Genomic DNA, 27,539 nt, shown 5'->3' with positions numbered 1-27,539 from the left:
AAGGAGGTAAGGAATGGGGTGTATAAATATATTTCTTATTTAAAGAAGCTGACAAGAGCAGACCCGGAAAGGTTTGCAAATAAAATATCGAATTGCAGGCGTAATTATGGAGATGTGATTGCTTGGTGTAAGTCTTAAGAAAAATATTCCTTTATGTAAGATATTTTTATACATAAATGTTATTTTTTATACAATCGAAGGGGTTATACCACTCAGAAATCTTTACTTTGACCAATCATTTCATTTGAAGGCATTGTCGGTTTGAAGGTTGCGCCTTTAATAAGGAGAAAGTTTGGACAGTTAATAGATATCAGATGAACTTGAAGTCAAATCGCAGTTGTCAATCGGATGTCAGATCACAAATGTCAAACGGTTGTCAAATAGCAAATATCAGATAGAGATATTAGAATTAATGTCAGATGACAGCTGTCAAGCTGATGTCAAATGGATGACAAACAGTAAATGCCAAACTGATATCAGATGGATGTCAAATGGTAAATGTCTGAGAGATGCCAGATTACTGCTGTCAAAATAATGGCAGATTGGTGTCAAATTCCATCAGTCAAACAGTTTTTTACGGCGGCTGTCAAACTGATGTCAGATTTAAGTCAAATAGCTGCTGTAAAGCGGACATAAAGAGACAAATGTCAGTGTCAACCTGACGTCGGATGTCAAATGACAAATCGACATGAAATGGCAAATGTCAAACATGTGTCAGATCACAAATGTCAAATGGCAAATTCCAGATGAACATAAGTATATAATATAGATTTTAACCCGGCAAAACAGCGAAATCTTTATCTTATTAAATGTGTCCTCTCCTCGCGTGCGCTCATTTTTGCTGTTGTTTCAAAAATTCATCAAACTGATTCACTTATTTAACATAAATAAATAAGATAAACTAGAGCAAAAGAACCTCTACAATTTTGTACAGTAAAGAAAATTAAAGCACAAATTTATGCCGCAAAAATCTATAATCAAAACAGTCGACTCCTTCTCGACTGCCAGCCCGTGAGCCAGGCCATTTGGTGCTCCGCCAAGTCGTCATACAGTCTAACACAAGACTGGTCCGCTACACAAAGAGTTAATATAAAGTCAACAAAAAATTGGTGTCAGTTCATGCCGCCCTCAAGTTGGGTGGGTCAAATAGACGCTTAGGGGCGTTCTGCTCCAATTTGAGCGCCACAAAACAGACAAGCTCTATACAAATTACAAAGTTGCTGCGATTATTTTCATACCAGTAATGGGTTGGATTTTTGTTGTTGTGCTTTGTTTTGTTCTTTATTTTTGTCAATATATAGCGTTGAATATGTGTTAAGGGTTTTTCTCCACACATTCAATGTCAAAGCTTCATTTGATGGATTGCTTTGGTCTGATTTATTTATTAAAGTGATTTTTTCGCCACGCATTTCTATTTCTTCATGGCATTTCGATCAAGGATGCCTTTGCCTTTTTCAACTTTTTGCTTGGCATTTGTTTGCATTCGGGTATCATTTAACAAATTGTTGCCTGATTGCTCTTGATATAGCTTTGTTCGCAATATTATTTTTTCTTTATTTACTATTGTTTCATTCTGTTTACAGTTTTTCCTTTGCATTTTTATTGATACACAAAAATCCTTTTGTTGGCAATAAATGCATACTTGCTTTTTGGAGAGTATACACAAAAGCATTGCTGGCGCAGAAATGTGATGAAGTTGTGCTTTTTCAACTTCGGTGTTCGAAATGGTTACTTTTTGAAATTAGTATAGTAGATGCTGCCTTGAAAGTGTTTTATGTGGTACTTAATCTATAATTTCGGCATAAGATTGACTTGTAACAAACTTTCTTGTGCATATAGACCATAAAAATTTTAAAACTGCCTTTTAAACCTTTATTATACATTTTGACCAGTTTCGCCAAATTAATATTACGTTTAGTAACATGGGAGTCCGCATAGAATTATAGAGTTTTCCCACTTTTCGGAATAAACCTTGAATAGATTTTTTTTATCAACGTATTTATTTCAAAGATTCATAGGGCTTGAAAATGGTTCTAAAAATTTACTTTTGGCAGAAGCTAAAGAGGGACCGTCTTTAGGTCTGGATATAGGACGTTTAAACAAACAGTGAAATCTGTTCTCCTCAAAACAAGTTCTTATTCTATAAATTTTTTTTTTATTAAGATACAACGCCCTCTAAAATTCGACCGGGTGCAGTTTTGGCACATTTTTGTGTTCAGAGCTTAGGTTATAGATTTCAAAATGCTTATTTAAAGCCAAGAAACGTAGTTTTAAACAGACATATTTCCGGCAGAACACAATTTCAAAATTGTTTGTAACAGGCCTCTTGAATGTAATAGCTTTACAATTTCTGACTCCATATAGAAAGTCCTTTGTGGGGCTTAAAACTAAAGAATTTCATTGATTCACCACGAAACTAATCGTTGAGCAGTCTGCAGAATCTCCAACCCAAGCATTTATATTCCGTTTGATAATTTTAAAGGTTTTTACAGCTTTTTTAACGAGGTTAATCTGCTGCGAAATCAATGAATTTCAGTAAATCGTTTCACTTGATTCTAGATTTGTTTTCATCACCCACAAAAATTTATCAGCTCTGTTACTAACTTCAATAATGCTTTTTTAGACAACTGACGGACGTAGTGCTGCAATTCTACATACTAACATTTAAATTTCAGAAAGTCGCACTCTCTTCACACAGCCGTTATAGCTCTCTCGGCTAATATTTTAAATATTTTAGCGTGCTTTTGAAACAAACCCATCATCGCCATTAACATATTTGTATGATAGTCGAAAGAAAATCAATATGCTTTGGCGAACACTTAAAAGTTTGAGTGCAGTTTAACTTTTTTATACAAAAAAAAAAACAGTAAACTATAAGTAAATATGCATATTCATGTGTTATTTACAGTTATTTTATATCTTTTATGCAACTCGCTATAATTTTTCACTGCCGCGTCAATCAGTTTGCCTCTCAACACACAAGGACCCGCTCAATGGCAATATGAGTAAGCAATTTTTTTTAAATTTTTTTATAAGAATACAAGCGCGTAATTTTTCAAAAGTGGTCAGTGCATGTATACATACGTACTTATATTGCATGAAAGCAATTTTTCGCTTTGACATTGAAATATGCGCGCTGATGGATAGAATTGTTAATGCTGTCACTCAAAGTGCGCAGATTTTATTTAAATTTTTTTATTGTTGTTTTTTATTTTGTAGCTGTAACTTTGCAGTGTGTTGGCAATCAAAGTGCCAGTTGGTTAATAAGAACAAAAGTATTGTGAGATATGTAAAATTTTGAATTCTTTATCCCTTAACTATTTGCAGCTTTAAAAGCAGTAAATTTTGCATAAAATTTATTTTTAAAATAATTAATTAAATTGTTTTTTACTTAGAAAGAAATATTTGTAGTTATTTACAAAAAATTTTTTTGGATATTATTTTCATAATAAAATTTTTTTTAAATTATTTTTAAAAAACATTGTGTTTGACTGCAAGTGCATAGCTTTAAAAGCAGTAAGTTTTGAATAAATACCATTATTAATTTGATATAATAATTTTTAGCTATATAAAGTTTTTTACTTTTAAACTTTTTAAAATTGTTTTGATGTTTTTTTTTGTTAAGAAAAATTACACTAACCTTCAAGTTCGTAGCTTTAAATCAGTCAATAGTAAATAAGAACCATTTTTAAATTTAGAGAAATATTTTAATTATTTTTAGTGTTATTTTTACACTAACAATTTTTGTAAGTTAATTAATTTTTTTTAATTTCTTTTTTTTTTAATTTAAATCTTATTTGTATTTACTTTTTTATTCCGTAGCTATGATACTATATACAGTCAGTTTCAAATTAAAAATATTTTTCATTAATTATTATTGAACTGAACATTTGTTTTTAAATATTTACAATTTTTTTTTTTTAAAATTGTGTTTATCCGCAAGTTCATAGCTTTAAAAGCTGTAAATTTTAAATAAATAATATTTTAAATTTGAAATAAATATTTTTAATTATTTTTCATTTTTTCCTTACTTTTTTCTTCACGTTTAAATTTTGTTTCAAATTTTAAAATTTTTAAAAACTATTTTTAAGGTTTTTCGTTTGGAAAAATTATGCTTAGCTGCAAGTTTGTAGCTTCAAAAGCAAGAAATTCTATATAAAAATTTCCTTTATATATAGAGATAAAATTTAATAATATTTAATATTTTCAATACAATTTTTTTGGAATTTTTTTCAATAACTTTTATTTATTTTTTTTATTTTGCAGCTTTAAAAGTATTTATAAGTAAGAAATTATATTTAAATAATTATTAATGAACTAAAAGTTTTAAAAATTAGTTTTAAGTTTTTTTTATAGAAAAATTGTGTTTATCTGCAAGTTCATAGCGCTAAAATGCTCTAAATTTCAAACAATTATAATTTTAAGTTTTAAATAAATATATTTAACTGTTTTTAATTAAAATTTTTTTTTTTTACTCTTAATTTTATTTTAAATTTTTAAATTCTTAAAAACTATTTTTAAGGTTTTTTGTTCAGAAAAATTATGCTTAGCTGCAAGTTCGTAACTTCAGTAGCAGGAAATTCTAAATTAAAATTACTTTTAAATATAGAAAATATTTTAATCATTTTTTCAATAAAATTTTTTGTAATTTTTTCTGTAATTTTTATGTTTTAAAATTTTTTTAGTTTTAATGGTTCTTGGTTTTTATTTGTCTTATTATATATTATTAAATTTTTATTAAGTTTATTTTTTCTATTAAAAATTACGCTTAGCTGCAAGTTTGTTGCTATAAAAGTGCTGAATTCTAGATAAAAAATATTTTTAATTATTTTTAAATATTTTTGATTTAATATTTTATTTATTTATATTTTTTTTGTTTTGATTGTCTTATATGCTTTTTATATTGGTTTAAGTTTATGCTTTATATTGCGCTTAGTTGCAAGTGCACTCTGTTTTCTAGACATTTTTTTTTCAATTACCAGCATTTTTGTTTTGCGAAAAGTTCGGCACTTACTCTATTTCTACGATTCATTATGCTCTTCATTAAAATAATAGCCATTTAAGAAGTATCGTGTAACAAAATTTCAACTTCACTCATTTTAAACGATTTATGTTTATGCAGCAGAAAGTTTGTAGACATAGACGCTGGAATTACTCAAAATTGCCAGCAATAATATCCATAACAAAATGTCTAATTTGCCAGATAATAAGCGCCCGAGAGTGCGTTTATAACTGTAAATATACACACATAGACATTTGCATATTTATATTACTCTGATAATATATACCGTTAGCTACAGCCCGTCAAAGCGGAAATAGATACAAAAAGATACTTTGAAAAAGTTTTGTTTCAAATGTGAGCCACACAGACACATGCACGCACATACATATATAGGTGGAGTTTATTTCGAACAAGACAATAACTAGACAAGACAGCGTGTTGCAAATATGAGACGCACAGCTGTTGGAGTTTGCTCAAAAATCAGCATAAACTCGCATGCTCATAACTCACACAGCAGGCTAATTGCTTTGCCAGCACACATATACTCACATACATACATATGCATACACAAATATTTGCATGTGTGCGCTTACACATGTGAATTATGACAGTCAAAAATTGTTCAATGTTTCTACATTTAAAAAGTTGCACATTAAGCATTCTTGCAACGCTGTGGCAAATTGATGGTAGTCCGTTAGCATTGCAGTTGAGCTTCAATAACACGTTCTGTGTATATCTTACATGTGTATGTGTGCGTGCACATGACGAAAAAGTGAAAAATTAATTAAAAACCTAGACATGGCAACATGTCTGGCGAAAGCATTGCCACACAACTAAAAAATGAGTGTGCTGTTGTTGTTATTGTTATGCGCCTGCATGTTGCCGCTAGTGTTGCCTGCTGTTGGCAGTGCAGCCTTTGTTTTGTTTGCTGCTGGCATAACAGCAAACTCATACCAACAGGCACTAACGCCAGCAACAACAATAACGAAACTAGTACTTCGTCCTGGTGGGTAACTTTAGCGACTGTCAAATGTGCAACAACAATTTGGTTTGGTAGTTTTTACAGCAAAGCGCAGCAGCTCTATGATGTCTTCCTCTCAAGCTTCTAGCGGGAGTTTGTGCTACTCAGCTATTTGTTGCTGTTGTTGTAGAAAAAGTCAATTTACATAAAAACTTTCGAGTACAAAATATTAGGAATAATAGTGGCGTATCTAAAAATACATCAAGAATAGCCGAAGAAGAACTGTATACAGAATTTGATTAGAGAATGGCCTTTATGTAACAACAATAGATTCTTCTTGGCATTAAACAATGTACCTACGTCACTAAAATTACGAAGTATGGTTGCTTTCGTGATCGAATTTCCAAAATAGTTTTTACTGGTACCGACAACTACTTCGTTAAGACGCTGCCGCAGTAATACGAGTATCTTGAACTCCAAACGTGAGAGAAGTACTGATCCAATAAAGTATTCCCAATTTTTTCAAAGTTATAAATATGAAACGCTTTTCATGTCATAATATCTTGTGTCGTAAATTCTTTGTGCTAATTGTACCTTCAAATTGTTTAATGAAATCGTCGTATTGATCCGACGTATCTGAACTTTACAATTATCGATTTTCAACATCAATACAACAGCTTTTTGAAGGATTGTATGCCTTAATATCATTAAACTGGGAACAAGTCATTGTACCGCTGCTATAGCAGGGACCACTTCTGGTCGGCTGGATATTATGGGATGGTCAACCGTCAAAGCTTGTGCGGTCGTAAGGTGCTTTTGACATGGTATGTATCGCAACAGGTCCAACAAATCTCAATAAAGTCTGTCGGAGTTTCGCTGTATTACCAGGGTTTACCTCTGGACGGGTGGATGTCGCGGTATAGTCAAACGTGAGTGCTTCTGCTGTCGTAAGGTGCTGCTGAGATGGGATAAATAGGAAAAGGTTCTCTGAACTCTCCGATCTCAGTGACGTTAGCCCGTTTTCTAGTGGTCGAACGACTCATCGGTCACTGACCACAGGGCATTCATGAATTGGTGCTAAAAGTCTCCGGATGCCAATTGTCAAAGTTTTTCGAAGAATTCTAAGTAAAATCTCAGATCTTGCTGCTAAGCTTTTCTAATTATTTTAACTAGTTGATATAACTTCACACTCACTGCTTTAGTCATCTACACGAAGTAGCCGGAATCGGAATGCATCAGCATAAAACTGTTGTGATGGAGTCAGTGCGCTCTTTCGAAACATGTGGGTTTCAGTTCATCTACAAAATGATACAATTTCCGAACAAATTATTCGGATCGGATTATTATAGCATACAACAGCACTTAAACTCATCGAGATCAAATCAAGATAGAGATGTCAACTTCAAATTTAAAATGCATGTCTGAGAACGCTTAACGCTCCACTTTATTTGAACAATTCTGTTTTCTCCCACTACTGATCATTACTTTACTGAAAATCTCTCTCTTAAAATATACAAAATAATTCGTTTTGATTTACACTACATCCCAAATACATGGCTACAAGTGAGTGCTCAAATAACCATCCAGACAAATACTATTAAAATTACCGTTATTTTGAATTGTTCTTAGTGCGCTTTCATTGCAAATATCCTGCAGTCTTTTGTGCGAGAATGTCTGCAATTTCAATTACATTAATTTGTCGCTTTTTGTTTTCGCACTTCAAGTGGATATAGCATGAAATACAAGAGAAAATTGCAAAAAAAAAATAAAGGAAATTAGCGAAGTGTCTGATAGCGAGCGCTTTGATACGCGCCTCACACCCAAAGCGTTGGCAGTGGCAAAAATTTGCTATTGTCCGCTTTGGAAAAAGTGCCAAACTTTTACTAGAACAACGAAAGTGCAGACAGCGCTTTTATTTTTCGCACTCATACATACGAGTACAACCATTTGATGTTGAATACTTTCAACAAAAGGGTCACCCGATAGCCTCGCCACTCATAGCGTCCCTCAATGTCAATGGTCATTTCCTCGAGTGCATAACGGATGTTTGGTACAAAAACGAGTACTCGAAGTGTAAAATAAATTGGAATATTGCACTTGCATTTTAGCGCGCGACGCACACACATACAAACACATACTTTGGTAAAAAAGTGATAAATTCGTTTAGCTTTACAGCTTATAGAAATGTTTTATACAATATGCTCACTACGCGCAACAACCCTGTTAGTGTGAGTATGCGTGCATTACTCTCACAGCACTCTCTCGTTCCGCTCAAAACACATGTAAGTATGTATTTGCTTAGTCAGCTACTCAAAACGGTCAAGTTCAAGTTCGTTGCGCAAAAGCGTGGAAAAGTTTGTGATAAACACGTGTATGTTTGTATATATGTGTGAGTGTCTGTGTGTGATTAAAATGGACGCGCAATGCATTGAAATAAATGAAAAATGTGCACTAAATGCACGCATTCATTTATTTTTATTCCACTTCTGGTATTTGTTGTAGTATGCGCTATTTCGCACAAGGCAAACACATATCGCGTTGCACTGGCTTCCTCTTGTCGTCGAACTCCAAAGCCGTTCAATGGTTTTCGCAGTTATTTTGTATAGAATTAAATGTTCTAGAGCGAGTTTGAATTGCAGATGCCATTTTGTTCGCAGAAACACGACTGTGCAATGCTAACTGTGTTGTTTAGGTGACCCTGTTGGGATTAGATAATTAGAAGTTGGTTAGGAAATTTTCTGAAATCCACCGGAAAGTTTTGTTGATAGTTCCTCATATTGTCCTGGTTTGAATTTGATCCCAGCGATGATTTGTGTATTATAATAAAGTATTTAGGCTGGGAGCATCGCTGAGTTATTTTTCACGTTCAGTTCTAAGCTCCGAATTCTATGCATCCACCATCGGAAATCCCTCAATAGAGTGCTCTAAAAATATATTTGATTATAGGGAAAATATGTGAGATTACCCCTGGTATAATGTGGTTGCTGATCTGGGAATCCCATAGCAGATATTGGTGACCTCGGGTTTCCTTCCAAGAATAGTCTACTTGTTTGAGAGGTTCTCAAAACTCTGAAGTTCGTAAACATCGAAAATTTTTATGTGGTCGGAAACCGACAGATCTCGAAGTTCCTTACAAAATTTATATTGCCGAAATTTTTACGAGTTTGAGAGTTTCTCAAAGCTTAAAGGATCGGTAACATCGATGGTTGTTTATGGGTGTAAAGTTGTACGCAAGTAACTGCGCTATGTGATCTCGGATTTTCTTCGAGTAATTACATTTCCGGAATGTTCCATGAGTCTGAACGGTTCTCAAAGCTCTAAATATACTTAATATCGATGGTTTTTGTTGAGTGGGAAGCCGGGAGTAACTGATTGAATATTCTCAATATTCAACGAGATTGAGTGGCTCCAATGATCATTCAGATCGATAGTTTTCGTTGAGTCTATTTCTAAAAAGTTTTTTTTCGACTTTCCCACTGATAGAGGTACAGCCTTTCAAAGCTTCGGTATAAAAAGAATAGGTTAAACATTTTTGTTAATGACTGATTGATCTTGCATTGTAAGAAGGCATTGACAGACCTTGTAGAATAGAATATCGTACAAATGCTTATTTTAACCTACAGCCGTTTTAAAAATTAGTTGCATTTATAACGGACATTCTTGGAAATTTAAAAGAGTAAGCTTAGAAACTAAAGTTAACTTATATTGTGCAAGGATTTATACGAAGTGATAGTTTGACTACCGATTTGCTGCGCTTTTTAGAAACATTTTCCTGGAGGCATGCCACCTGTCTCTTTGTTCGAACATGCTACAGGCAACCAATTCTAATGCTTTCTGCTTCTACTATTTAATTTCAAAAATCAAAATGTTGTACACAATCCATTCAATCTACCCCCTACTACATTTCCACTAACCTTGAACTCACCGGTCAGCAAGTTACTTTGCAAACGACGTCGCTCCATCACCGCCCTGTCATTTAGCCATCCTTTGCTTTTTACAGTCATCCATCAGTTTAACGCGACGTCTATACACCATTTATAGTATATGTATGTATATACATATATGTATGCCACACATATGTTATTAGTTCCACATCTGCTGCTGGCTGCAACACTCTCAAATACAGCTCGTTTGTTGCTTGTTATCCTGGAAACACGCTCACACCCACCCTCACACCACACGCTTTTTGTCTTTTCTGTTGTATGCCACGCCCACTTAGCTGGCGGCAAAAGCTACACAGCAAAAGCAATTGCAAATTTTGCTGTCTGTTATATTTCAAGTTGTTCCGTTTTTATTTTTATTTTTTTTTTTTTTATTTTTATTTTTTATTTTTGTAAACAAACTGGATTCATGTTCACGGTCATGTTGCAGTTTGTTGTGTTTTGCTAATTGTTGTTGTTAGCTGGCTGTGGTTGAGTGTTGTCTACGTTGTGTTGCTCTGTTCATAGTTGCTGTCTCAATACGTTTGATATTTCCGTTTGCATTTTAATTTTATTTTATTAGAATTTTCGAATTATTTTACTTATTGGCTATGTAGTCTGTTCATTCGTTGAAGCAATACAAATCTACATAGTTATTTGTGGAATGGTAACCCTGTGCGCTTTGAAGTATTGTTTGCAACGTTTACATCTTTAATTTTCAAATCAAAGATTATTATTGGTGTGTTTCTGATAACAGCAGCACAATTCTCTAGAGCAAAGTTAATAGAATTTTAAAGTTTTGAAACGCTGCTTAATGAAGTTTAGGTACTTTTTTTCTTTTGGCGGTTAAAAAGCATTCGTATTGGTTAATAATATGTTTAAAAATTAGTCTGCTTCTTTGTCTTATAGGAACCGAAAAATCCACAAATTGGTTTAAATTTTTAGGCTATAAAGCTGCGCGGTAAATTTAGAAAGAGTGAGGTCTTAGTCAGCACTTAGTGAAGTTGTAAGCACTTAGGTTCTAAATATCAGCCGAACCGCGTTTTACGATTTGTTTAATATTCTCGAATACGGCAGACAACTGCTAAGAATACAAGTACTCGTAAAATGAAAAATATTACGAACTTTTGATCACTTTGATTTATAATGGGCTGCAGTCTTTTAAGTAATATTGAGCTGCAATTACTGAATACGAAATTACAGAAACCAGAAAAAAAATTTATTTAGAGCCTCAGTTGATTGCAATAAGTTTCAACAAATAGAGAGTCATCTGTCTTCGGACTAAGAAAATTCGAAACAAAAAAAGAAATTCAAACTAGCATTGGGAGTTATGGAGTTCTTTAAGTAAGTGAACTCATAAGATACAAACAAAATTTTTGTCAAAGTTCATCACTAAAACAAAAATTACAAATTATTAATTTTTATACCTTGAACAAGGTATATTAAGTTTGACAAGATTGTGAAACTCAGAAGGAAAGAAAAGGCAATATTAAATATATATATAAACGATCAGCATGAAAAGCTGAGTCGATTGAGTCATAACTATCTGCCTGTCCGTTTATCCGTCTTTTCATCCGGCTGTGTAGACGCGAACTTGTCCCTCAGTTTTTGAGATATCGATTCGAAGTTCTTCACACGTTCTTTTATCTCCAAGAAGCTGTCGGAACCGCTGATATCGGACAACGATTGCATGTAGCTGTCATACAAACTGATCGATCAAAACCCAGTTCTGGTATGGAAAACTTTTTTAATTGACGAGAACTTTTCACGAAATTTGGCACAGATCATTGCTACAAACTCCAAGAAAAAGGTTCAGATCGAGCCACTATAGCATATAGCTGCCATACAAATTAAGCGATCAAAATTAAGTTCGTGTAAGTAAATCTTTATTTGGTATTTGTGGAGGGTATTATGGCTTCGGTTCGGGTTAATGTTTTTTCTTTTCTTGCTTCATTATGGCATGAGGCACATTGCTTTGGTCATCTAATATCATGAACAACGTCTCTAAATTTAAGTTAAGATACCATAAAATATTATATCAAACCGAAAATATTCGCAAATAAGTTTTTTTTACTATCATTTCCAATAAAATTGTTTTCCGTATTTATGACTTCCGCTAGCTCTATTTGCAACTTTCCCTACAACTTTCACTATATCCCAGCATTCTCTGCTCGATTTCGTTATGCGCCGCAGCTGATATTATGCAGATACCTGGCAGCTTACAGGTTTGATTACTTTACAGAAATTGTTGTTGCAGGCGCATTTCAGTATATATATTATGCATTAAAAAATGACGAACTTTTCGCATAAAAATTCATTACTTCGCGTGCTACTTTCAACGCCAAACTATAGTTTCTTGCGTATTTTCAGCGAAACTTTAATAAACCAACTAACTTGCATATAAATTCACAAAGGGTGGAGCTTAATTTCGGAGCAACTGATATAAATCACTAAACTTAAAAAAAAAGTAGGAAAATAGATGGACATATTGCAGCCTTGTACCGCATTTGTTATTTTAATTTTAACGTCCAGGACGCGCTGAGAAGTTTTGTAGTGCCACAAAATGTGCAGAGAGAAATTATATATAGCTTTGTTGAAAAGCGCGTTACGCTGGTTGCTTTGCGGTTGTATGGTAAACTACATCTTGCATAAATCAATTTTATTGCACGCACAACACGGCTGCTTTGCCAAGCGAGCAAGCAACTTTCACCACAACAGGATATTAAGGATATTAGCGGGACATAGCTTTAAGATGCGTTGGTAACCGTTGAAATTTTTTGAATTTTAAATTACAAAAAAAGAAGAGAAAGAGCAACACATTAGCAAGTTAAACACCTGCCGCAATTGCCACCAAGTCACTTGCTGCACATGCCGCACTTGTCGGCGCATACTAAGCTGCCGATAATGTGTTGGTGGTCTAACGCTTTTTTGTTTTTTCACCATGCCTCCCTGCCCCCGCCTTACACATTATTTAACAATTTGTTTGCACGTCGCGTTTTGTTTGTCTTCGGTCATGTCGATCTTATCGCTGTAGCGCCTCCCCAAATCGTTAATTCGTTTTTTAGCTCGTTTCATGTTTTCGTTTTGTTTTTTCTGTGCTTTTTTCCTTTGTTTCAATAAATTTCTTCCTCCAATTTTGTTCGTTACGTTGGCAAGCGTTGACAGAATTTTTAATTTCCTCTCGCGCCCATTACCAGCACTTATGCAATTAAACGTGTAGGCGTCCTTCCGGCCGAATGCGCGGCCTGCCACACCAGCGCTCACCGCACGTAGCTATCCTAAGCGACGATCGACTGCGCAGCTCTATTCGACCTTAACGTTATTTGTCGTCGAACACTTTTTCTCGCTGTTAGAAAATTGAAATACAAATAGGCTCGTCCGTGTGCAAGAGTCACGTAGTGGCAGTTTGGTAGGCGCCTGTCTGCGCTTACATATCCTGACAGCGTGTGCTCCAATAGCTACGCGTGGCGCATGTATATTCTGTGTATAAAGTTCAGGAATTTTTATACTATGAAGATATAGCATCGAGCGCACTAGGCCCAAATATAAAAGGAAACAGTTATTTTCTTAATCTCAATAATCACTTCAGCTTTGGGTGGCGATTTATGTCTCGTGAGATCCAATCATAAATTAAGTTTCGAATTCGAAATTAGTTATACAGTTAGAAGGCAATAAATTCTTGGAGAATCCTACTTGAAATGAGGTTTGGTAAGTTTCGGATCCAAAAACCATGGTGGTATACTCGTATAATGCGACACCTGAGGTTACAAAAGATTAAAAAAATTAGGTAAAATAATGCTTAATTCTCACTTAAGAGAGTATTCGGATTATCCAAATTTTGGTAACTAGAATTTTTAAGAGATTTCCGTTTACAGTGAAGCAGCTAAATGCGGAGAGAAAAGGATTGCTCTCAAATAGAAATAGCAAACCACGTACTGCAAAAGATTTCACCTGGTCGTTAAAACAAAAAGGATTCTTATTCTAAGTTTCTTACTGAAGAGACCTTCCATTTTTCAGCGATAGTCCCTACATCTTCTACTGCCTTTATTTTATTTCAGAAATGGATACTGTGTACACCTTAAGTTTCCTTCAACGTAATTTCAGATAAAGCTTTCATAACCTAAAATTTTTGATATTTTTCAACTGGTAATATATATCATATAATATTTAGGTACTCTTAGGTACTTTTAGGTACTTTTAGCACCGAGGGTATATATGGTCAGCGCAAAAGAAGTAAACTCCAAAACTTGAAAGCAAAGAAGGAGGAGAAACGAAAAGTTGCTTTGTAATTTGCTTTATTTCACTTGTAAATCGAATTTCGAATTTGTGTTGCAAGCAAGAACACTTGCAAGAATTGGAACGAAATTTATAAATGCCTTTGACAAACGTGCCACTGATTATTTGAGACTATCAAACCACTTCGTAGAAGTTACCAACGAGACCACGCAGAATATTAAAGAACATGAATGGAATTATGTAAGACAAATAAAATAATTTGTAATGATTTGAAGTCTATTGGTGAAGAAGTTGGAGAAACAAAACAAAAATTACAAAAACCAAAGGAAGAATTTACAAAAATATTACAACAACAGCATACACAATTCAAAACACAAAAACTTTAACACCAAATACATGCAACAGGAACCAAACCGTACACTAACAATCAAAGCAAGTCCTAAAATATGACAACGATTTGTGGAATACCCAAAAAAAATTTAAATAAACAAGCTCAATGATAATAAGGAAAACGTTGGAGAAATCCGTTCAGTCGTGAAAAATCAAAGCGACTGCTGCAACAACAAATGTTAAACATGAATTTTGTGTGCATATGGTGAAGGTTTAGTTCGTACTACAGTGGGAAGTTTGGCATGCATATTAAGAAGGAAGTGAGAAATTTACATAATTTCGCTTATACAAATAGCTACAAGATATAATATATAAACGTATATACAACGTATGCTTCCGGACAGAGAGAGTAAGTTTTAGAAATATACCTTCTAAAAAGCTCTAAAATTACCTTACCAACGAAAAACTGATTCGTCAATAGGTCAGTGAGTTCGATTAGAGATTGGTATGAAACATGGCTTAGCAAAGTTTCATACCTTTTTCATTTCATACTACCTCTAGAGTTTATTATGCTTGTCACAGAAAAAATAAAATTAGAAATAAATTCGACATATTTGCAATATAATCCAATTTTCACTTAGTTTCCAAAGAATAATGAGATAACTACGACAAAAATACATGTAGCTAGGTAGCTCCCCTTTTATGGTTTGTATCTTTTAGTAGGAGTTGTTTCGGTAGCTCTAAGCCTTAAAGAAGAGCGTACTATCTTCATTTGTGATCTGCTAGTTTAAGCTAATGTTCAGGTCAGCTGGCAAACGGCAGTTACCATGAATCAGTGTTCGAGTATGAATCAAGCTAAATGAGACTAGTTTACAGTCATTTTGCGACTGTGTTGTTAGAGGCTGTTTGTAATTTTGGTTTGTAAAACCAAAAATGATAGTAAAAATTTCTTAACACATAGGATTTTTATGTTGTAGTCAAGGGGTGCAGGCGTCAAACCACCACCATTTACTAAAATGACAGAAACAGCTATGCGTGATGGGAAAATGTTGAACTAAAATTCGTAATCAGGGCACCTCAAATACCCACACAGACCTCTCAGCCCATCAGTAGCAAACATTTCCTTCAGATTTGTTGACTAGTGTTATTTGCCCTCGCCCTCAAAGAAAGCGAGTTGCGCGTCCATGATGGTAAATTCTTAGTTATTTCTCGAGTCTCCAAAGGTTTTATTCAGCAGAAAATCATATTAAAATTATTATAAACGTATCCTCTTATTTTCTTGTTTCTAAACTCAACACTCATCAATCAATTTAAAAATACATACTAGACTCCAGCAAGTATTATGTAGAGCTCTTAAATGCCTGACTTTTTCAGCAACAAGACAAGCAGAAGATGCGGATGTTCAAAACTTCAATTAGTCTAACAAGAGACAAATAAATATAAATAATTTAATTAATTTAGATGGAAAACAAATGTTGCTTTGAGACTGCTGGTGTCTTGTACTGCTGGCTACCTACGAACCACTTTTTAAGACGCCAAAAAATTAAAAAAAGACATACACGAAACAAACTGGAAGCAAAAATAACAAACCATGAATGGAGCCACCAAAAGCTACAACGAAGAATAGGGGAGCAGAGGCAGCCAAAACACTTCTTCTCTAACAGCGAGTGATTGTGGTAGTTGGGGTCAGTTCGGCCAAATGATATTAGAGTGTAAATGGGAAAATGCAATAATGGTGGCGAGTTGTACGTAAGCAAAGCAAAGGGGAGCAGAGATGTGCGACATTCGTTGGAGATCAAATAGGCGACGGCAAAGGAGTAATTGGTGTAAGTACCAGCGGATGGCTACAAATGATGCTTTGAGCTGGGAAGAAAATGGAAATTGATAGGTTGAAGCTTTGCTGGGGCCATGGCATAGCTTCGGGAAGTGGCAATTACAGAGGCCAAAAGGTCGTGTGACAATTTTTGGCGATTCAGCCAAGGCGAGGCGTTGCTTTTGAAATGGTAATGAAAACAAGACACATACACAAAAGCAATTTCAAAAGAGAGTGGGCATAAGTGTATCAGGTAACAAACGCTAAGCCACACACATATGAAATGGAATAGAATGGAAATGGTGAAAGATCACAAAGAATGGCCACAAAAACAAGTGGCGGATATGGATTACCGAATAACGTTGTGGAGTAGCACATCGAACTACTGCTACAATGAGTGCTGAGCTTATCAAATCATAGAAATCAGGATTTCAATGTGATTAAAGCGAGGCAGGAATGAATACAAGTACAACAAAACATGAGCCAAAGCATCTAAGATTACAAAGGAAACGTTATTTGTGTAATGTGAGCCGAAATGAACGGGGAATTGTCAAAATATAACGCAAACATGTCTAAATAGAAACGAATCAAAACAAAGCATCGACGCTGAAAACAAATCGAGCTAAATCCATATAAAAAATGGTTTTCATACAGCGGAAGCCATGCATTAGATTAAATGAGGGCGGAAGGGTTGAAGAGAAGGGTAGGAAGAGGTGTTTTATAAAAAAGTGCAATGAACAATGAAAAAACGCATTGTCACTTCAGTTATAAAGAAATATACGGAAGGCGTATGGATGATTGGCGAGTGTACTAGTTCTCAATCTGATCTGTGAAACCTTAATGTCTAGAATGTCTAAAATGTTGTTAATATTTTCTATGTCAGAATCTTGAATTTTTCAGTGAAATCGAAAAATAAAAATTTTAAGAGAGTTGAGGAAATTTTGGATCAGGCGAAAAGGAGTCGATATATATATGTTGGTGGTCTCGGCCACATATTTTTTATCAACCAAAAAATTGTTAAAGCGTATTTTTGGGTATAACAGAGAACAAGTTGTATTGGTAATTACGTGCACATCTGTGTTGGCATAACGATACTATTACGCACGAAGCAGTTACTCTCTAATCCATCACAATATGTGTAACACTGAATAAATTCTAAGAGATTTCGAATCTCGACAAATCCGTAATAACATTCAGCGATAGAATGCCGCACCAGCGTCGTCCAAAAAGGTGCAGTCATTAGCTGTGCTAAGCTACTCATATGAGTTGTTTACGATACTAGTCATTTAAAGAATGAAAATCAGTTGTGATGGTCACCAATGATAAGGTGCAGCACGCACAAGCCGAACCTGTTTGAAGTGCAGACAAATACAGAGACACCTATAGAGCCCTCATGACGGACAATGTGAGAAAAGTAGGCGAATGGAGATGGTAAGATATGCGCAAGTACCATCAGATATGCACAAACAATATATATGATATGAAATGTGAACTAAAAAAAAACCGGAGGAAGTCATAGGAGAGTAAATGAATGAAAAGCAAGGCAAAGGGCAAAGGTGTGGCAGCGCTGTGGATACAAGCGATAGCATCTCAATGCTACTCGGGCTGCTGACGATGCTGCTACCGACGATACAATTACAGCTACTGTCCTTTCTGGTACACACACACATATATGTATATACTAATACTGATGCCGATTGTCCGATAAAAGACTGACAATAACAACAAACGCAAAAACAACCGAAATAAATACAAAGCAAGTATCCGCCGCTGAGTGGCAAGGTGTAAGGTATTTGTTGGACAGTATTGAGCCGCAGACACTGGAGTGTTTAGTGTGTGTGTAGAACGAGCAACTAAAATAAAACAGATAAGAAATGAAAGTGGCGATGGCTATACAATGAAGTTGAAAGGAAGTTGTGGGAATATTTCGCATTCGGAAAAGTGCAAAGAATGCAATCGGGAGGTAGACGCTCGTTTTTTTTTCGAGTTTGTTGAAGTCTGGCCGGCGGCTACTTTGCAAAAAAAAAATACCCAAAAGAGAATTAGAAAGTTAGTAATCAAGATGGTCAGATTAAAATGCAAGCTGTTACATGGCATTAACAAGTAACCAGGAGCGAAGTGCTACTACATATATGTACATATGTATGTATATACACAGAGACTAAGCTCCCGGTATAATAAAAGCAAATTCACAGGCGTTAGAACAATGAAGTTAGTGCGTGGATAACATCAGAATAGCAGAGCGTTAACAAAAGGATAACAAGCGTCCATTGAAAAGCTTGCACGTATGACTAAAAAATTAGTGTGGGTATTTGTGTATATTTACAGAGCGTATGTATAGTGTATATAACAAATTTAAGTATAGCAAAAAATTCTATTCTACTTCGTGGTTGTTAATAATGTTACTACCTTGCATTTTTTGGCTTTGTAGACTACTAGGGTGGAGCCAAAAAAAAAAATTTTTTTTCTTAGCCTGAGATAAAATTTGTAGATTATAACAAAAAGAAAATTTTTGAAAAAAAAAAAATTTTCTAACATCTACAAGAGACCTACTCACTTTTAAGGTAAATTTCGAATTGGTTTAATTTTGGATTTTTTGGTTTAAAGTCTTCACATTTATATAAATATTACCGAATTTGACGGTTTTTGACTCAAAATTTATTTAAGCGCTTAAGCAAAGCATGTTGTCGTTTAAGACTTTTTCTTTTAACTCGAATATTGACCACAAAAAAATTTTTTAAGTTGATAAATTTTAATTGGCCAGAAAGTGGACTCTCAACAGTTTCAAGAACACTTATCAAAAATTTTTTAAGAAATAAAAATTTTAACTCGAAACTTTATTTAAAAGTGAGTTGGCCGCTTCTAGATGTTAAAATCCATGTTTTTCCAAAAATTTTCTTTTTTTATAATCAAATTTGTGGGCTAAGCAAAAAAAAAAACTGTTTTTTTTTCGCTCCACCCTATTGACCATTCTTTGTGTCTCCTTGGAGTGAAAGACATTATCGAAGTAATAAAAATGGAAATGTGTTCTACTGTAAGCAAGCTTAGCGTGACATGATTTTCTCCTAGCATCACGTTTTCATCAGCTTTCATGCATTTCTATTGTTTATTTGTTTCTTGTTTTTGACCAAGAAGTAGCATTTGATTGCCTACTCAAATCACTCCTAAGGAAATATCTAGATATCACAATCAAGCGTAATTGCTGCAATTTAGTTGAACTCTACTTAACTTCTAGCGGCTGGGCATAGATCTGCTGAAATCAGCAACCAGCAACGATTTTCTTCACATGACTTTGTTTTAGCATGTAACCAATAAGGCTTCAGCACGGAGTTCGCATTTGCAGATGTTGTTCATTATCTCTTATCCAATTTAAGTGTATAACTTGCTTACATACACTTCCAACTTGATGATTTATAAAGCTTCATTTTAACAAACAGAGATCTTTCGAACTCACCTGACATAGATTAAGTAATATTATTTCTAAAAATGCATGGCAAATCTACGAACAATCAATCCATTCTTGGAGATAGCAAATATTAGGGGTTCGGAAAATCGAAAATCCTATATTGAACGAAGTGCTTCAAAAACAAGAAAAGAACGCTTATTTCGTTTGCACCGAAGCTATAATTCCTTTAACAAATACAAAAGATTCCCTACAAAAAACTTATTCCGATCGTTTAGTTTGTATGGCAGCTATATGCTATAGTGATCCGATCTGACCAATTTCTGCAGAGATTGCATAACTGCCTTAAATAATAATTTATGCCAAATTTCGCGGAGATATCTCGTCGAATAAAACAGTTTTCCATACAAGCACTTATTTCCGATCGTTCAGTTTGTATGGCAGTTATATGCTATAGTGATTCAATATAAGCGATTCCAACAAATAAGCAACTTTTTGGGGAGAAAAGAAGGTGTGCAAAATTTCAGAGAGATATTTCAAAAACTGTTGTGTTCAGGGTATAAAGCGCAGCAAAAGTGGGCTGAGTTTGCTGTGGTCAGTATTCAGAGAACATTGCTAATAATATGTAAAGGACCAAGCTAAATGATGTTGAACATTTTTTCGAAATTTACATACAAACGTAAAAGTTGGCGCACCCTAGAGACATCTATAAATTGCCAAGGGTAGAGAGTTTAAGACCGCGTAACTTGGTAAGTACGTTTAATTCCTGTGAATCCATATTCATCTGAGACTAATATATCCCTTACAAGAGAGTAGCGCCTTTTAGTTTTTTTCTAAAATTCTCTCCCCTAATTCTCCTTTCTCTAAGTGCCAACCCTGCTATTACCATACATACTGATTTGCAGAGCAAGCATGAGCTTTAGTAATATTGTGTGGAGCTAACAAATTATAAGCATACAAGTAGTACTTTAGTATATATTTTACTAGCAGGATTATTAGATTTGTCGAAAGTTTGTTGATTTTTGAACGATTTCCGCAGACGTAGTAGTTTTCTGAGATCATAAAATTTATTGTAAGGCAAAAGTGTTCGTGTTTTAGGCGGTGATTAAATTATCTAAGTTGTTGGGGTTTTTGCAAGGTCAGCTTAGTAAATCAAGTTACCAAAAAGATACATAAAAGGAACATAAGCTAAAGCAACGAAAAGTTTTTATTGAAGTCACAAACTGTGTTCTATTACTTTAACGTTAGCAGACCATATCAACCACTACAATTTTGTAAGCCACAATATCTTCAATTTCTCTAAAAATTCAACTTCACCCGTGGCATGTCGGGAATTACTATCCAATAAAAGTTTTCTTTCAGTCACCGCTTTATCGCTTTGTAATAGCAATATGCCATTTAAATAAATCCGCCTTTAACTTAAACATAGACACGGTTACATATACTTAGGCAAGTTAAAGTAAACGAAACAGTTATGCAAAAGTGGAAATCGGTATAAACATAATTTTTCTTACAAACTGCCATTGCGAAGAAATTTTTCTTACGCCCTTCGGTGGCGCGCAGAGCGTACCAGGAGGCGACGCATGCATACCACAAATTACGAAAGCATTTACTCGTAAGCCCCTGAACGGAAGTGCTCAACTACAAAAATAAAAAATAAAAACAACCACACTTTAATAAAGCACCAACTTACACCTTCAACAACTCAATTTCTGACTGGAAAGTTGATGATAAATCGCATTCAACCAACACGCTACGTGCAATGGCCAACTTGCTGCTGCAAACAAAATAAAAATCGGCTGTGTGTACACAAACACACAAGGTAACGACAGCAGCACTGGCAGCGTGAGCTCACAAAGCGACAGCGCAAAAAGCACGCGTTGCATATAAATCAAAAGCAAACGAGTTGTTGCAACTTGCAAATGCATTGCAAGCGTTGATGTGGCGCTACCGCCTTGAAGTATGCTAACCAATGCATATTTTGCAATTCAACTTAGCCCGAGTGTCATGTTGGTGGGTAGCCAATGCACATACCTACAATAACTTGGCTTCCGCCAGGCGCCAATAAAACAAAAGTGAAATTATGAAAATCAGCAGTTAAAGGGGGTGAACTGAATAATATGAGTAGAAAAAAATGCTGAGAAATCATTTAGGGGAAAATGGCAAAGTAAAAGTATGCTTCTGAAAAAAAAGAAAAGTTCCAAGTGAAAAATTTGCCGGAGCAACTTTTGCTAGCAACAATAATTTTCGCAGCAACAGTAGCGGTGGTTGGTTGCGAACAGGTAAGTGCAACATTCTGTTTATGCCGCGCAACTTAGATTTACAATTTGCAACTTGCCATGATAGTAGCTCATTTTCTTAGTAATCCTTCGCTCTTACTCCAACTAAGAGCATGCAACCCTAACGCTATATATTGACATGGTTGTTGTTATTGTTGTCGTCATATATTCGCTGCTTATGCCGGCTTGTTTGGCGTCACTTGGCTGCTACCATAACCGTTAGCGCAGATAACGCTTCTAAGCGTAACATAACTAACGAGGCAAGAACGCTGACAGCTAACACAACACAGGAATAAATCAAGCCGCAACATAATAAACATGAGGACAGTGAGAGAGCAGTCTAGTGCTTAGTGCGACACTTAGAGAAAGAAATATATAAAATTTGGTATAAGCCGTATATATTTGCAACGTTTGAGAAGTTTTTGGATTTGGTTTTTTTTTTTTTTTTGAATTTTTACCGTAAGTACCATCAAATTAGTGCGTAGAGCACATTTAACTACGCTATATATTTCTTCGGTCTCTAGTACTTCTAAATCTTTTTGTCTTTGACCTCTCATATCTCTAGTGAATAGTATAATCTGTAGAGTCTGTATCCAGTTAGATGACATCTTCTACTCAGCAAGCAACTCATTTATTTCATAAATCATTAATATAATATTATTTTCTCTCACTCTTATGCTCTCGCTTTCTCTTCCCCATTCTCTCTCTTTCTCCCAATCTAGCACTCTTTCTCTCTCTCTCTCTTTCTATGCAACATACCATAGTGTAACGCTAGTTAGGAGCAATGAGAGACGCATAAAGTTCTACTTTTATTCGCAGAGAGAACACTTGATTTTTTTGTTAGGTTGTAAAATTAGCCAGCACACCATCTGAACACCGAAGACTCAGCCAAGGGCAGTGGCATAAGAAACAAAAAATCTAGCAGGTTATGATTTGGGATGATCAACTAGTGCGTCTTAAGCATTGTAAATGCTTTGAAAAAGAACCACTAAAATTTTAGCCGCAAGTTTCCTGAAATAATAGTGTATATATGAAAGCTCAGTGAAGACGTAGCTTCGTGGCTGTTCTACACCAAAGAGAGTAGCATTGGTGTTTTATAATTATCACCTATATCTTATCGAGTAAAAAAAAGCGCACTCACAACGCTTAAAAAGTTTCATCAAAAACCAAAATCATTATTTGCAGCCACAAACAAAAATTTTCTTCAGTGTACAAAGAAAATTGAGTTGTCTGATTGCAACTGTGCGTACAATTTGGCTGTTCGAATGCGGTTGACGCGATTACTTGAAGTGTTCCTAAGCTACCCTACTACAAAGCGACTCACCGGCTCATAGTCGCTTCACAATACCAGGAAACGGAAGTCACTTTACCTTGCTGTTGGCAATATCGCCATTACTTATAGCCACTACACCCAAATTTGCACTGCTTTCTAGCTCCATTTGCATTTATTGTTGCAACATTGGGTAGTTTATCTATTTTGCATATATTTGTACTCCCACTAATCAATTCTGTTTTCAGTGAGTCCTTGCAACTAGTCGAGTAGTCGCAAACAAAACTCGTACATCATTTACGGTCATGGTCGTTGGACAATGTGGTAGCCAACATTTACCTGCCATAGATTTTTTGGGGCATACACTTTTCGTAGCGCTTTTGGCTTAGTTGGAAGCTTTCTTATTTGCATAGTGACATAAATTCTTCTTTGTTTTACTGCTCCGTCTACTTATCTGTGAATATCTTCGATGAATATTAGCTGCACAATCAAGCGCACCTGCTTTTAAGGAGGGTCGAATTTTGTTTAATCGTCAAGCATTTACCAGTGTTCTGAACATATAGTTAAGAGAGACTTGGGAGTTGAGTTTTTTTCTTGAAAAGTTTAGATTTGATACTGATAAAGTATCTGTATAAAGAACGTATATCGGTTAAGTAAAGGAGCATATTGTTTAAAAGAGTGAAAAATCTAATTTATAATATAATTATTTATAATATAATAATTATAATATAATATAATATAATTTATAATATGATTTATAATATAAATTCCGGTCCTTTGGTTCAGGACTTCAATGGAAAGGTAATGCATTTTGAGAGATTGTCTGCTTTTTTGAGCTATTCTTTTTAAATGATTTGTGTAATGATCGCCTCATCGCCTAAAGGTATACTTCAGATAACGATTTAAATTTAAAAGGATTGCGAAGTACGAACAAAAAACCAAAGTCTGTAAAGAGTTGACAGAGTTCTGTTTGCACGAAATGTGTATGCAATTGTCGACCCGCACCTAATCTACAGATTAATATCAAAACAATCAGATATATGTCGTCATAACCTCATTGCAATACCAAGAAACACTTACTAAAGATAATGAGACATAATATTTCTTCGTATCGAATGAATTTAACTTCCGCAAAACTTTCCCACTAAGGGGTCATCCTTCATATTTCCACAAATTCTGTCTCGCTTTAGGTTTATAGGCGTAAGCAATGTGCTTCAAATTCGATTTGTACTGAATTTTAATTCCCCAACTTATTTTCCTTTCGTCAGCACAAAAAAAATGATTACAAAAAAGGTAACAAGTTGTAATTTTTTTTTTGCTTTATTTGTAGAACTAAACTAGGGGAATTAAAAAAAAAAAACTTACCAAAAAATGTCCTTAACACATTGGCAGCATAAAAATGAGTTGATATCGAATGCGTTGGAGCCGTCAAAGTAATAAAAGTAACAACAATAATATATTTTCAAGTTTTTTCCGACTGCCTTACACCTAACCACAACTAATGGAGCATGCAACATCAGCACGTAGGCGCATGTTGCAAGCAATGTGAATGAGTAAAACGTTCAATAGCAAGCAAAGCAATGAATTGGTGATAAGTAGTGAAGCAAAAAAGAAGTGAAAAAGTAAACTGTTTGAAAATGTGCGTGCCACACTGTGGCAAGTGGTGTGTTTGGGCGCGTCAAATGCTTATGTGGCACGAAAAATCAACCTGTAGCTGTGCACCAATATAGGTTTTATTGATTTCACTTTTTTCTACGCTTGTTGTAGAGATGTATGTATGTGCCATGTAGTATGATGTGAGCAGCGCCTTCCGCTGAGCTGTCAACTTGGCGTGAGTCGGCGATGATTAGGTTGATAATTTTCCAATAAACATCATAAGCGGTGGCGGCAAAAAAACAATATTACAACAACAATATGTGGGTGCAGGCGAAACAGAGGTGAGGGAAAATGCAGAATTATTATGAAAAGCCAATACTCATGCAACAGAAATATTGCGGCAATAAAATTTGTTTGTTTTTATGCATAAGCATAAAGAAATCAAAAATAAATAGCTGAAGACCAAAATTGTTTTGGGCGTGCCAGGCATGACAATGCGAAAGGATTGGTTCGACGCATTCAAAACATCTGTATATAGATTGTAATAAAGGCACACGCCAGAAAAATTTATTTTGCAGGAATTTCATTTTTTATTCATTTATTATGCAAGGCGCGGTCCGCTTAAGTGTCTCGTTGTTGTGCTGTAATAGTTCACAGAAATGTTGTGCTGCTCGCTTATTTTCCTTTGGTGACTTTGTTTTTTCTACACGCATTTGTACATCGATTATTTCATATTAAATAACCTGAATTATGCTCTTATGTGAACAATAAAATCGTGTTTTTTACATTATAAAAAGTTATAGATAGAAAATCTGAGCTAATAAAAATTCAAAAGCTGTTTGTGTTTATTGATTCTACTATAAGGTTTGAGGCAAATTTTTTGGTTGCTAAAGGTTAAACATTTTTTCTGGAAAATATATTATATAATATATGAATTCTTACCGAGTGAATAATAATATATTTACAGATGTCCGGCTATAAATTATTCCTAAGAGGAAATCTGTCTGAAATCGTTTAGAAGACAATTACGATTAACTTGTCATTTGACTCTAGTTTCCAAGCCTGTTGGTCTTCAGCAGTTATTAAAATTATGGGAATTATAGCGAAGTAAATATATGAAAGCCAAAGCGTCTGAAAACCATATTAAATAGCGATTTTGATCAATTGATTCTGGATAAGAGCGAGTAATTCAGAGAACTTGTAACATTCCACTCTGAGCGCGCGTGTGCAGAGCGCAAGCAAGTTCCAGAGACTAGATCTCTCCAGAGTTTCAGAGTTCCAGAGATCTAGCGCTAGAGCGCAAGCGGACAACGGAGTTAACGGCGATTCCGCTGTGACCGGCCTGCCAAACATGGTGGATAACAGAAGCTGGTATACAAAAGGTTTTTTTTTAAAGAGCGGCCAATTGAAAATAATGTGTTATGCTGCTCGGGCTGTAGTCTATTATTCAAATCTTATTACTCCATAAAATGGTTCCAATAGTCTATAGTACAATGGACTTAAGTTTTTTAATTATTAAGTAGAAGTTGCACAAGTTCCATAAGATAGCCTCTTTTCATTAAACTATTAATTATTTTTGACGCTTTTATTAGAGCTTTGAATTGGGAAATGGATTATTTTTTCGCTTTCCTCCTCCAATTCAGCAAAACAACTTGACTATTGTCAACACCAAAGTCGAAAGTTTAAACTATTATTTAGCGCTTAAATACACAAAGGAGTGATCAGCAGTTATGCAGACAGTCACGCCAAAGCTACTGAGCCGTTAGAAAATCATTTCAATCGGCGTTGATTATTGTATTAAATCAATCAGCATACTGGCATACCGTAATAGTTGAAGAACCAGCATTGGTAACCATTTTAGGTGTGAGATAGCAAGTAAATTTCAAGGCAAAGACAGTTACGCGTATTTCACGCTATTGTCTCAATGCTGTCGCTCAAATAGTTGCAACGGAATTTGCAGTGTCATTACATCTTACTCACACTCTTGACACTACCTCCCTCCGACTATCAGCCAAGATAAAATCAAATTCATTCAACTGCATAGAAATGCGCTGAGCGCGAATCATGGCCGATGCTGCAGTCGAAGACGTAGCAATTTCGTCGTCGGCGAAAACAATAAATAACCATCAGCAGTTGTCAGCTATTTGTATCTCATTTTCCACTCGAATTAATCATTTCAAAATGCACTTTGACGCTCTGTAGCGATAGCGCGTGATAGTGAACTTGACGGTGACAGCAACGCGCGCTTGCAATGCTCATTACGCTGTATTAAGTATTGATGGCAGAGTAGTAAGTTAAGCGGCTGCGACGGCGCTTAAAAGCTTGTCTGTGTTGGTGTGATTCGGTGAGTAATTTGGTGGTGAGTGCGAGGTGAGGAAGTGCGCTAAAGCGTTGGGTTGTAGCTGCGGCGCATTGCAGCATAAGCGATAAGCGGTTGGCAAGCCATTTTTGGCGTGCACACAAGCGGATATGAGGTGCGGGCGCCCACACGCCGAAGAGTGGGCGACAAAGTGTGTGCGGTGAGGTGCTGATGTGTCTTAATGACATTGAATGCAGCTTAAGCAGTAACAGTGTAGCAACAAACTGGGTTGTCAAGCAAATTATCAAAACTTTCATAAAGCTTGAAGCTTACTAAGCGCTATAAAAGCTTACCAAGAAAAATGTTATAAAATAAGGAAATGAAAGCCCAAATTTAACTTATCTAATAAAAATATGGTAGAGGAGGATAT

Source organism: Bactrocera oleae, chromosome 6 (genome assembly GCF_042242935.1).
Source record: "Bactrocera oleae isolate idBacOlea1 chromosome 6, idBacOlea1, whole genome shotgun sequence".
NCBI classification, from domain to species: domain Eukaryota; kingdom Metazoa; phylum Arthropoda; class Insecta; order Diptera; family Tephritidae; genus Bactrocera; species Bactrocera oleae.
Note: the sequence above shows the minus strand (reverse complement) of the source record.